Source organism: Toxorhynchites rutilus, chromosome 2 (assembly GCF_029784135.1).
Source record: "Toxorhynchites rutilus septentrionalis strain SRP chromosome 2, ASM2978413v1, whole genome shotgun sequence".
Lineage (NCBI taxonomy): Eukaryota > Metazoa > Arthropoda > Insecta > Diptera > Culicidae > Toxorhynchites > Toxorhynchites rutilus.
Genome location: NC_073745.1, coordinates 265,991,957 through 266,004,109, shown reverse-complemented (window position 1 = coordinate 266,004,109; position 12,153 = coordinate 265,991,957). Strand labels below are relative to the sequence as shown.

Here is a 12,153-nt window from a genome sequence, read left to right as displayed (position 1 = left end):
ACAGATCTGACGGTGCATATGTAGCCTACCATCAGAAAAGTGAAAAAAGTAACTCGCACTCGCATCGGCATACATGCAAACACACACACACACACACATACATACGTGTGCGCGCGCGAACGCTCTGTTGTGAAGACCGCTGTCTGAAGGCCGCACGCGCTCCGGATCCGAAACGCTGTATTCGTACAGCAGCCGCCAAGTCGCGATCATCATCGTCTTCGAACTTCGTTCGAGACCGTCGAAATTCGTCCGGATCGTGTGTAGGATTTTCAACGAATGCAAACGACAGATCAATGTTAACACAAACGATCTCGTGCGGTAAGAAAATCGTCGAATCGCGTGCTTGGAGTATATTCGGATACTGGAGAAAAAAGTTCATCGAATTTCTTTCGAGTTTTTTTTAACATTGTGGATTTGTGTAGTGATTGGATTTGAAAAAAAAAATATAGCAGTTTTTTTTCTGAATGTTTAGAATATTCTTGTTTTGTGGGGTGGAATAATAAGTGAAAAGTGATTTTTTATCGTGAATTCACACTAGAAAACACTGCTCGAAAGTGAAACACAGGTGTGTGCTATATAATGTCAAAAATCACTGTGAACATAATCAATAAAAAGAATTATAATACTAGTCGAGTATAAATAATATGTAAAGCTCACATAGATCGTGGTGAGGACTTTGAGTTGTTCAAGTTGAATCACTTTAAATGTATCGAATCCAGTTGTCAAAGCCTGAAAGGGAATTCAACGATTGGTTTTCAACTTTAAAATATTAACAATAACACATAGCATCGAATACTCAAAAAAGTACTCGTTAATAAATGCATGCATTATCTTTGAGGGACGTAAAAGAAGACAACATGCGTGTATTAGATGGAGACGCGCTATTGTTACAGTCGGGATTCAAATTCGTTTTACTTGCACATAACAGGTCTGTGTTAGCGTTGTCAGACATAGTCTGATTTTGCTGACATGAGTTCATCTTTTCAAAAATCAATAATCTTTGCTCATTCAAGACGCCAATATTTCTCGTATTGTTAACATAGAAATCTGTATTTGCTTATTTATTTAGTAAACGCGACAGTATCAAGTTATCCAACAGTTTTAAAACTTTTTTACGAATAGGTTATTATTCTTCTAAATCAAAAGAAGGTTCATTACTGCTGGGTAAATACGTAATATGTACAGTGACTCAAATCCGTGATCGTACTCCACCATGCAGATCTCTTTTCATTTCTTTTGAGAAAAGAAAATAAGCTTTCGGAACATTCTATTTAGATAAAATCACAGTGTCATATGAGAGTTAAAAGTTTTGCTATCTGTTTTCAGAATTGTGGTTTTTATTTCTCTAAAAATGGCGAATGTATCTGCTAATGTAGGAAAATTGACTCAAACTCATAATCGTACGCTTGTTGGTGTATTCGAAAGGAATATTTATCTATTTTTTCATCAATCGATTTATAAAATCGTAATTTTTGCAAATTTAATGGTTTCTGAATTTCCTACACAGATAACTTTCTCAGTTTTTTTTCTGGGATTGATGTCGGAAGATTGTGGAGGAATATCAATAACTTTTGAGCAATAGTAATGTAACCATGTACGAACTTTATATGTCTTGAGTTCTGGGTCATTGTCTTGGCATGACTTGAATCCTCGATTCATTCACATTTTGTTGATACTTTGCTTCATATTTTCCTTCAGGGTGTTCAAGTAAACATTTTGATCCATTACACCATCGATAAAAACCAAACAGTAAATCTCGACGTTTCATGCAATTCTAAGACACTTGGCATCAAAAAACTTTTTTTAAAACCCCGATTTCCTTTACTTCCCACTTGGGCGATTTTTCGATTTGCAGAAAACTAAAATTGAGATCTGCGACAATAGTAAATGAAGCCCGTATGAGCCAATATTTTTCAGATGGTATTTTATCGTGCGAATCTACATTTCGTAGGGAGTCCCGTATGAAAAATCGATATGACGATTTTCATTGGAGTCCAAAACCATACGTTTTGCCTCGAATTCCGAAAAAACGAATCCCAGAGTGTCGATTTTTGACAAAAAAAAATTTCGAAATGACACTATTTCAACGTTTCATGCAATTTGAAGACATTTGCATCAATTTTTTTTTCGAAAACCCAGATTTCCTTTGGTTTTCAGAAAACTCAAACTTTGACCGCTGTGCGACACTTGTAAATGAAGTCCGATGGAGCTGATATTTTGCATAGGGTAGTTTTTTGTGGGAATCAACATTTTTAATCAAGTTTGCTTTGAAAATTCGTGTCACTCATTCGGGTCACTTTTTTCCCATACATCCATTGGCATTCTATTGTACTTATCCAGATACCCTGGTGAGCTTGAAAGGTCCACGCATTTTATTCATTTTGGCTTAACGTCTTTACAACATGGTCTGATTCACAATGTCTTGTGTATCGTTCGTTGCTTTTTTTTCTGTGGTGCGGCTTGCAAGGCCTGCGACCAATCGCACTGTATCGTGGGAGGACCTTCGCGATATTGCTGTTTTACGTCCCGAGTATCACCTGTGCTGGACAGAGACGCTTATATCAATTATAGCATCTTATAGCATCAATTCGCTGAGAGGAGATGTTTCCGGGTTTTTGTGGCTTTTCTTGGAGACTGGAAATGTCCATTTGCTATTCCCACCTGACCTTAGACAGTTCCCCTGAACCAATGCAAGACCCACGCTGACCACTAGGCCATGGGGACCACTAGGTCCACGCATTCTTGGATGGCACTAACGTTCCCAGTGGAACATTTGACTTCTCAACGTAAGTATTACTTGCGTCATTTTTATTAGTAGTACTTATTTGAGATTTCTATGACGCTGAAAGGATACGTCATCATGGAGGTCATTAACTTTTAGTTTCCGCTCAGAAATTTCAATCTTCATGATCAACAAAAAACTTCTAATAACTCGCGAAACCGTATTTAGAATCAACAAACTTAATTTGACTTTAGAGAATGATCGAACCCAAACACCGAAAGCGTATTGACGAGTTTACGTTAGATCATTTTCCAATGTGATATGTATATTATGACGATTGGCTTGGTATAAGTCAGGGGTGGCCAAACTTTTGGACATTGCGGGCGACTAATTGTTCAAATGTTAGGCTGCGGTCTACAAACATTGACTGTATAAAAAAGTCATGAGAAAATGAATTAAATACTAGAAGATAGAACAAAGTTTTAACACTCCTGTACTCGCGCGCATAATCATAACTCGTAAAACTCGTGCGTGTTTCTGTAGCTTTGCTATTGTGTATTTTAGGCGTTATTTATATTTATTCAAAGTAAAAAACATACAATTAACTGAAAAAAATCCTGAAAATATTTTTTCTTCAACTTCATTCAGTTTCATTAGTCATTTAACTCAGCCTCCTCAAAAGACCAATTATAGGAGGCAGAGATCGAAATTCTCGCTCGGCTGCGCGATAAATGTTCATTCAATCAATCTAGTTTTCGATGAACTGTGTATTGTTGATATTTTCGTCTCTTCCTTTTCACCGAAAATTCTTTTTCAAAGAGAAGGGATGAAAATCTCTATCTCGGAAGTTCAACGAGAATGCTTTTTCGTCTCTCATTTGGTACTGAAAATATGGAGCGAAAAATCAAAGCTAACTTTACCAACATTAGTCTGTTAGAGCAGCGTCCAAACGATCTGCATTTGGACAGCATGTGAATTGTACAAATATTAATCCATCTCATATTCACTTCACGATGAAACCCAATATTGCCGCATGTTTTCAGCTGTACTGAAGAAGTGAAAAACCATTATCGGCATCAAGGAATCACTGAAAACGAGACCATTTTTCGGCAATCATAACTCACCGAAAAATAAAAATCGGCTTTGCGTTTCTCGCGAGAATCGAAGTGAGCGTATAATATTCTCTCGCCTCCTATATTTTCAGCTATGTTTCTCTGTGGGTGAAAATGGATGTTTTTCGTCTCAAATCGGCGAGCATTTTGATCTCTGATAGGAGGGTTAATTAAAAGAAAATCATAGGCCATACTAATAAATATTCAATGATAAATTATTCTTCAAAACAAAAATTATCGGTTACTTAAAAATAAATAAGTTATACTTTGTTTTCCTGTAGAGTCTCATCAATCAATATCGTTTATTTTATAAGGAAATTGTCATTTATGAAAATACAAAGCATTTATTTTTCATTCTAAAAAACACCCAAGATGATTATTATATTCCTTAATTACCAAGAGGTATAAGAACTAGAGATGAATCAGATATATGGTAACTATCCGGCCAAAAGTTGCTATCTGGCCGGATATTAAAATAATTCCAATAACTTCTCATTAACACAAGATGAATCTTTTTTTTCAAAATTAGGTTAATATCAACTCATAGCATTAATTCATTAACACTATAACTTTTATCATATTTTTTTAAACGATCGATTACGATTTGCTTCGTACTCCAGGCTAGTTTCGGAGAACAGTCTTCCACTGTAAACACTCCTCAGTCTTCAGAATGCAACGCAGCGCTGATATGTAACAAGTTTTTTATACTCAGTTGAGTTCTCACTCCTTGTTGGCGCTCTGGCGAATGAACACGCTCCGAAACACATCAAATGTTTTGTTGTCAATATCGTTTTTGCACCGAATGTTTCGCCGTGTTTTACGCCGTGTTTTACGCCGTATTTTGCGTCGTATTTCTATACCTATTTTACATCGCACTTGAATCTAGTTTACTTTCTCTGTTGAGTAATTTTTCTCCACACAACCGCATACGGTTGGTATGGAGGTGCGCTGTTGTTTTTATGCTTTGATTAGAACGAGCGAAGAGAAAGCGGGCGCTAGAATTTAATGCGTGTGTGTGTGTATAAAATGAAGATTTCATTAGTAATGGATTTTGTTTTAGTGGAAACGGACTACCATTTTCATTTGCCACTTCGTTGAAACTGTCTCAAAAGAAATCATGAGCTTCGCGTGTGAGGTTTAATTCAGTTTCGTCTCATTTGCTTCGTTTGATATGATTTGTGTTGAATTAAGTCTCAGATTGTCAAAACAGTTCCAAATTTTGAAATAACGAATGAAAATAATTGATTGATGTTTTGATGTTTAATTAAATTCATAGTACTTACTCTTACTCGACTAGTATATAAATTATTTCAATATATCCACAAAAATTTCATAATTGTAATAGAAAATCATTAACAGAAAAAAACTGTTCAATATTCAATGCAGAAAACTTGATACTCTTTTAGAGAATATTGATTCTATACGGAACATTTAACCATAGTTCCTTATTATTATGTAAAAATACGTTTGTTACTCCCTAACATATGAACCTTTATGCGCTTCATGTACACATACAGTTTCTCCCAGTTTCGTATTTGCTTATCAAAATCCGAATATTCGGCTATCCGGTATCCGATATCCGGTCACTATCACACCGAGCGAATTTTCGTATTTTGTAAATCAATAGAATCTTATCGAATCGAGTTCTTACTCGAACGTCATGTGTTGTTCATGTGTTGCATATTTCGAAATGTTGTCAAAATGTTTCCCATTGCAAAATATTAGGAATGCAACAAGCAAACCAAACAGCTCGAAAAATTATGACAACAGCTTTCATTGACTGTATCTATGATAACAACAAAATAGAGGTAACGAGCAAAATTCTGTTCAATTAGACTCCATAATAGGGCTCAATATTTAATTTACAAATTTTTAGTTTCTCATTCATAACTGTTGTTCTATTCATGACCATATTTCTTGAAAGAAATTTGCACAATTGATTCACATTAGTCATCATAGTTTTAAAATAAAAATAACAATACTTCATTAAACTCGCATTTGCAGTCTTCGAAGACGAAGTTCTCACCAAAAATCTTTTTTTTCTTGATTTTCGAAACCTTTTGCCGGATGTGACCAGCATTTTCAATTGATCATTCAACAAATGATGTGCCTGGAGAAATTGCAGAAATTGTTTCTAGTGACATTTTTTTGTCTTATTACAAATTATGGCCGAACAACTGGATGTGTTAATATAAAATAACTAACAATCTGACAAAAAAATAAAAAAAATATTTAAAACGGAATCTTTAATGAAGAAATATCTACTCTTACAACTAATATGTTCCATTGAGGTTAGCATAAACACCATAGAAATGACGGCAAAACATGGAGGGATATTTTATCCATTGCGTTTGGAGGTGACCCTATCCTAGACCAGCTGACGGGCGCCTAAGAATACCTACGCGGGTGACCGGTAGACCGCGGACTACCGTTTGGACATCCATGTTATAAGTGTTAGAACTTTAATATTTTTTCAACTAGGTAAACGATGAGTAACATGTGTTACGCTAAAGATACTGCAAATTCTTCTCGAATTGGCCCCTACATAATCAATGATATCAGCTAACTTAATATGGTATCGATTTCATCGCCATTATTCACAGTATTCATAACCTGTATGCATTAACAAAGCTTAAGTTTTCTAAGATTACCTATGACTTTGGTCAAATCGCGTAGCGAAAACGAAAAGCGCTTGAGTGCTGAATACGGTGACTTTTCTCCTTCGATGGCGACTGTCAAAAATTGGTTTAACGAGTTTCAACGTGATCCTCGCCCAGGTGCCCCGAAAACGACTACCACGGAGGATAACGTGACAAAAAACCACGAAATCCTTTTCAAGGTCACCAAAATTTAGTACCGAGATGGGTCTAATTGTTTGTGTATGGAATTCGTTTGGACAGTCGAGCGTTTTTTTCCATCACACCAGCTCATTCTTCAACAGTAGTGATCGTAAAATTAATGAAAATAACGTTCCTACTTGTTTCTAATCCACCATACTCTCCAGACTTGACTCTTTCAAACTTCTATTTGTTCCCCAATTCGAAGAAATGGATGGCGGGAAGATGATTTTTTTCAAACGAGGAGGTAATTGCAGAAACGAATGGTTAATTTTCAGACTTGTTAAAATTATATTTTTTTAGAAACGATCAAGCATATGAAGGAAACATAAAAATAAATGTTTACCTCAAACAATTATGTAGGTTTCATATTTGCACGGATTTTTCAAACGACCCCGAATTCATTTTATCAGCACACCATGTTGAATGTCAATCAATCTGATCGTTCCTGAGTAGTTAATGTAGTAACAATCAAATAATTTTTCATTCATTTTGTTCCATTCTAAATACGAGCGACACGCGGTATGGTGTCCAAACTTCTAAGATCTCCGTTCAAACGTAAAAATGTGGTGCATGGTCAACCGACCGATCCCGACAACAATCCCGCGTTAGCAATTAGTTGCTAAATTAATTAAACTATTAATTAATTTGCGCCCAGAAATGATACATACATGTATACGTTAATTAATTTTATTAAGCCGTTTCCTTGGTCACATACACATCCAAACACACACACGCACACACGAACGCGCCTATATTAAAACCAATTACTCTCCACCGTTGCATGCAAACAATTTTTCCGAATCGTACCCACCTACCCCACCAACAACCACCACCTCACCCGGTTTTGTTCTGTGCGAAAAAAAAACGTCAAATTGTGCGATTGTGTCGGCATCACAGCCAGCAGATCATAAAACCACACCAAAAGTCGGCTTCCAAAATGAAAACCAACCAACTTTGCAGCCCGTCGACCTCTTTTTTTTTGTGGTACTGATGTTCGATTCTATCTTTCCCTCTCTGCCGTTGGTACACGAGAAGATTATGGAATGCTGAAATTCAATCAAGTTGCACTTAATACTTATTTTTGATGATGATGATTGATGAGTTCATTTGGTACATATGAGGATAGATTTCTTTTTCTGCGGAACAGATAAAAATAGAGATGGTTTTGTTTACTCGTTATGATGCAATTATCTCTCATTATCGGTAATTCCTGATCGATTAAACATTGACGCGTTTGGGTAGCCGAAATGTGAAACTGTGGGATCACACCCGTGGCACTTTTTTTTCCGTGCACAGCACTTATTTGTAAATACGCTCGCGTCATAACTACCCCCGCCGCCGCGTACATCGATCCGAACAATGTATACAACAAATATACAATAATTACCAAAAATAGGGTATTTATAGCGAAATGTTAAACAGGCCGAAAATTGCAATCCCATCCCATCCGTGTGCTGCGCCTGAAACCCGTAAACCGGGTTGCATTCTCACACTCTGTTTACACCGAATTACCCGTTGTTTGTTTAAAGCAGGAGATTGTTTGAAGGCGGGGGTGATCTCCGAAATGTTGTTATATTGGAATGTTAAGTTTTCATGAACTGTTTCGTTTCACGCCCATTGCCCGCTCGCTAGTGGTAATCTTTTATTTTTGGAATCGCGGCCTGAGTAATTTGAACATTTCCTAGAATGGCGGAGGGGCGGTTTGCGTATACCTTTTCTCGCGGTGTCACATAATGTCGATAGTTTTCACATGGACATTAGGCTACTAATGAAAAGTGAGTACGAATAATTTCCAATTATAATTGAACGTTGATTTTGGACGTGGATGAAACGAACATCACAAAAAGTTGCCAAAACTCTTTGGTAGAATGAAGGGAGAAGGAAAATGTTATAATATAGTCATAGTATGTCAGCGTATTTGAATAGCCCTAAAACTATAATAATTGAATAATTTTATCAGTCCTTTAAAGTGTACTATTTCCACACCATTCTTTCAAGGAAAAACGGAATTTGAAGCAGTTTTAATAGTTTTCTTAATATTTTTTTAACACGAGTCAGTTTCAGTCAGTAGTTAACAATTGTATGGAGTTTGGCAGGTTATCTGTTAATTTTTTTTTACGATACCACAAATCCAAACTGATGACGTATTTTATTCAGTCGGCTCCTGGGCGCTAGCAGTAGCAACGTAATTGAGAGATTTCTCGGCTGAGTGTCATTGAGAATTCACTAAATTTGAGTGAAAGTGAGTTTTTCGCTACGATGAACGGATTTGTCTACTCCGCGAAACCCTCAGCTGAATAAAAATGACAATTGCATGTGCTTCCATATCAATTAGTTTCTCGCCTCTATCTATACCCACCAGATTCCGCAGCCTGGGGGAGTGCTGGGAGAATATGATCACCATAGATATTAATTATTAATTTTGATCGTTGCAACACGATAAAATAAGTACCCTCCCCTCGATGTCGGTGTCTGATTAGACGTCGCCGAGACCGCCGACGTAATGTTTGTAACTGCAGATATTCCACTCTCACGATGCACAAATGAAAGACCTCATTATGAATGAATGCAGTTTCGTTGATGAAAATCTCCCGGAGTACAATCCATGGCGTGCACACACAACTGATCTGGCATTCAGAATCGCTTAATTTCATTAGCACGCAGAATTCATTCAATATCATCAAAAATCGCAATTTCTCACAAGCACTTAAATATTTCCCACCTTCTCAAGCTCTCCTAGTTGTAGTCATATCAATCTCGAATAGGGAGAAGAGATGCTATTTCAACAAGTATTTAAGTCTTAAGCCAGTAGTTCCACTTCACAGTCAAAGACAGCTATTAGCCTCTCTGCCCGAATTAGCCGGCTGTCTTGTGTTATTCGAATTGATTCCGTTTTGACGCCAACAATTCCCCTTTCCGATGCCCGTTTATCCATATGAGTGGTGCATTTCGCAAGATGCATAAACAATTAGGATCATCGGAAGCAGATACGCAACAACTGTTTGACGTGATGGCGTTGTGGGTGAAAATAAGTGGCGAAGTAGGGACCACTTTTTATTGAGCCCACTTCACCGACAAAATTGATTCTATGTGAAATTAAAACTCGTCAGGAAGACGGCACTGCTACGGATCATTGGTTTTATCTGAGTTTTCGATTTATGCTCCTTCCGTCGTTTCATCGCCTCCGATAGTTCAAAGTTTGATGTTAAATTAGGGGCTGTCCACATACCGCGGGGACAGGAAAAGCACGATTTTATATTCCCCCTCCCCCTCCGTGGACAAGCGTGGACATTTTCATACCCCTCCCCCTGCTGTCCACGTGGACATTTTTCCTTATTTTATTAGAATAATTTAGGAAATTACATGATTGCGCATAAAATAAATTTTTATTCTATTTAAGTTTATTTTGTTTCGAATTTTACTAGCTGTACCCTGCCACGCTTTGCTGTGGCAAATTGAGGTTTTTTGACAGAGAAATGAGTAACAAAACAAAACATGTGTTTCATATGAGTTTAATTTTGAAATACTTGAAATACTTTGTTTTTCTATTATCTGCGAAGTTTTAAAGCCTATCTGGTTTGCCAACATGGAAACGTGCAAAATACAGTTGAACAATCTGCATCCGAATATAAATTACACAATTCCGAAGACATATCTTGAGCAACGCCAATCGAATAAAAATGAACGGATTTAAAATCATTATCAGATACAATTTAAGTTCACGATTTTTAAACACTTACAAATAAATGTGTTGCTTTCACACATGTTCAATATACTCACAATATTCAATATTCAATACTAGAAAGTTAATTTACGTTCACAGCTTTGTTTCAGAAATGTGTTTGTTCCATCTGGAAATCTTGAAGCTTCCTGAGACGTTGGCAGTAGCAGCAATAATCTTGGAAGTGGATTGTATATTGTGTCATAATCCATCAGTGCTGAACTTTTCGAGTTTTTGTAACGAACAGAACAATTTTATATACATAGATTATTTTTTTTATCAATTAAAAAGAATTTCAAGAAAAGATAAAGCGTTTTGGTTTGCTTTCAAAGTTTCTATAGATTTTGAAAATGTATTCCCAACAACAATTCAATCAACCTGGTTATTTCGCTTCCATTAGATTCATAGAAAGTTTCAGTAAAGGGTGTGTCACAACAAATTGCATCACGGAAAAAACGCTGTAGAAATTTAATTTTTAGGAATTATATCTTCAGCTTTCGCTTATAAACAGATAAGAGTGTATAGATCACGTTGGACATGCTTCACTGTCAATTTTTCATAAATTTGGAAAAATGTCGTCGAACGAAAAAGAGCGTCGTGAATTAATCTTGTGCATTCATTTCGAGAATCCGGAGTTGTCACATCGGGACATCGGTAAGATGCTGGGAATCGTCCAATCCACGGTCAGCAGAGTACTAAAACGATACTTCGAGAACCTAACCATCGACCGGAAGGTGAAGAACGGCAAAAATGGATGCTCCGTCAGTGAAAAAGATCACAAGCGCGTAGTTAAGCAGTTTAGACGTGATCCGAGAAGTTCGGTCCGGGATGTCGCCAATAAGCTGAATTTGTCAAGTTCATTCGTCCAGCGGACCAAGCAGCGGGAGGGCCTGCGTACATACAAGGTTCAGAAGGCTCCTAACCACGACGAAAGGCAAAACATGGTGGGGAAGACGCGAGCCCGGAAGCTGTCCACCGAAATGCTGACGAAGCCGCATTGCCTGGTAATGGACGACGAAACCTACGTCAAAGCGGACTTTCGTCAGCTGCCGGGCCTATTGTTCTTCTCCGCAGAGGACAAATTCAGCGTTCCGGAGGAGATTCGCTAGCAGAAACTATCCAAGTTTGCCAAAAAGTACATGGTGTGGCAAGCGATCTGCTCTTGCGGAAAGCGGAGCGCCCCCTTCGTGATGACCGGCACGGTAAACGGGCAGGTTTACCTTAAGGAGTGCCTACAGAAGCGCTTACTACCACTATTGAAGCAGCACGAGGGCCCGACCATCTTCTGGCCGGATCTCGCTTCGTGCCACTATTCAAAGGACGTGTTGGAGTGGTACGAAGCCAACGGGGTCACCTTCGTGCCAAAGGAAATGAACCCGCCCAACGCGCCGGAGCTTCGGCCAATAGAGAAATATTGGGCGATTATGAAGCAGGCCCTCCGGAAGAACCCAAAAGTTGTCAAATCGGAGGCGGACTTCAAGAGAAAATGGATTTCTGTTCAAAAAAAACTACAACCTGACGTTGTACAGAACCTTATGGACGGGGTAAAGAGGAAGGTGCGAGCATACGGGCTTGGGCTCGAAGTATGAATAAAAAGAAAATGCCAAAAGTTGTTTAATAGTTTTTATTTTACTGTCTAAATTTTTCAAAAGGATCGGTCTACTGGGCGAATTTCTACAGCGTTTTTTCCGTGATGCAATTTGATGTGACACACCCTTTAAAAGTACTACAGAGGTATTCTCTATCAAATGAAAAATT

The 12,153-nt window shown here is 37.7% G+C and overlaps 1 protein-coding gene across 18 annotated transcripts in view; it reads left to right on the top strand.

The window, feature by feature from the left end:
- LOC129765136 (protein vein) overlaps positions 1-12,153 on the top strand; it is a 150,966-nt gene that overhangs the window by 17,094 nt on the left and 121,719 nt on the right. The window contains exon 1 of one of the 18 annotated variants that reach the window (XR_008741385.1): positions 189-318. The exons of 16 other annotated variants lie outside the window; for them this stretch is intronic. The gene's annotated coding sequence lies outside the window, so the exon portion shown is untranslated. Of the gene's footprint in view, positions 1-188; positions 319-432; positions 566-12,153 lie in introns of those variants that run through there. One more of the 18 variants, XR_008741384.1, reaches the window with a different exon arrangement.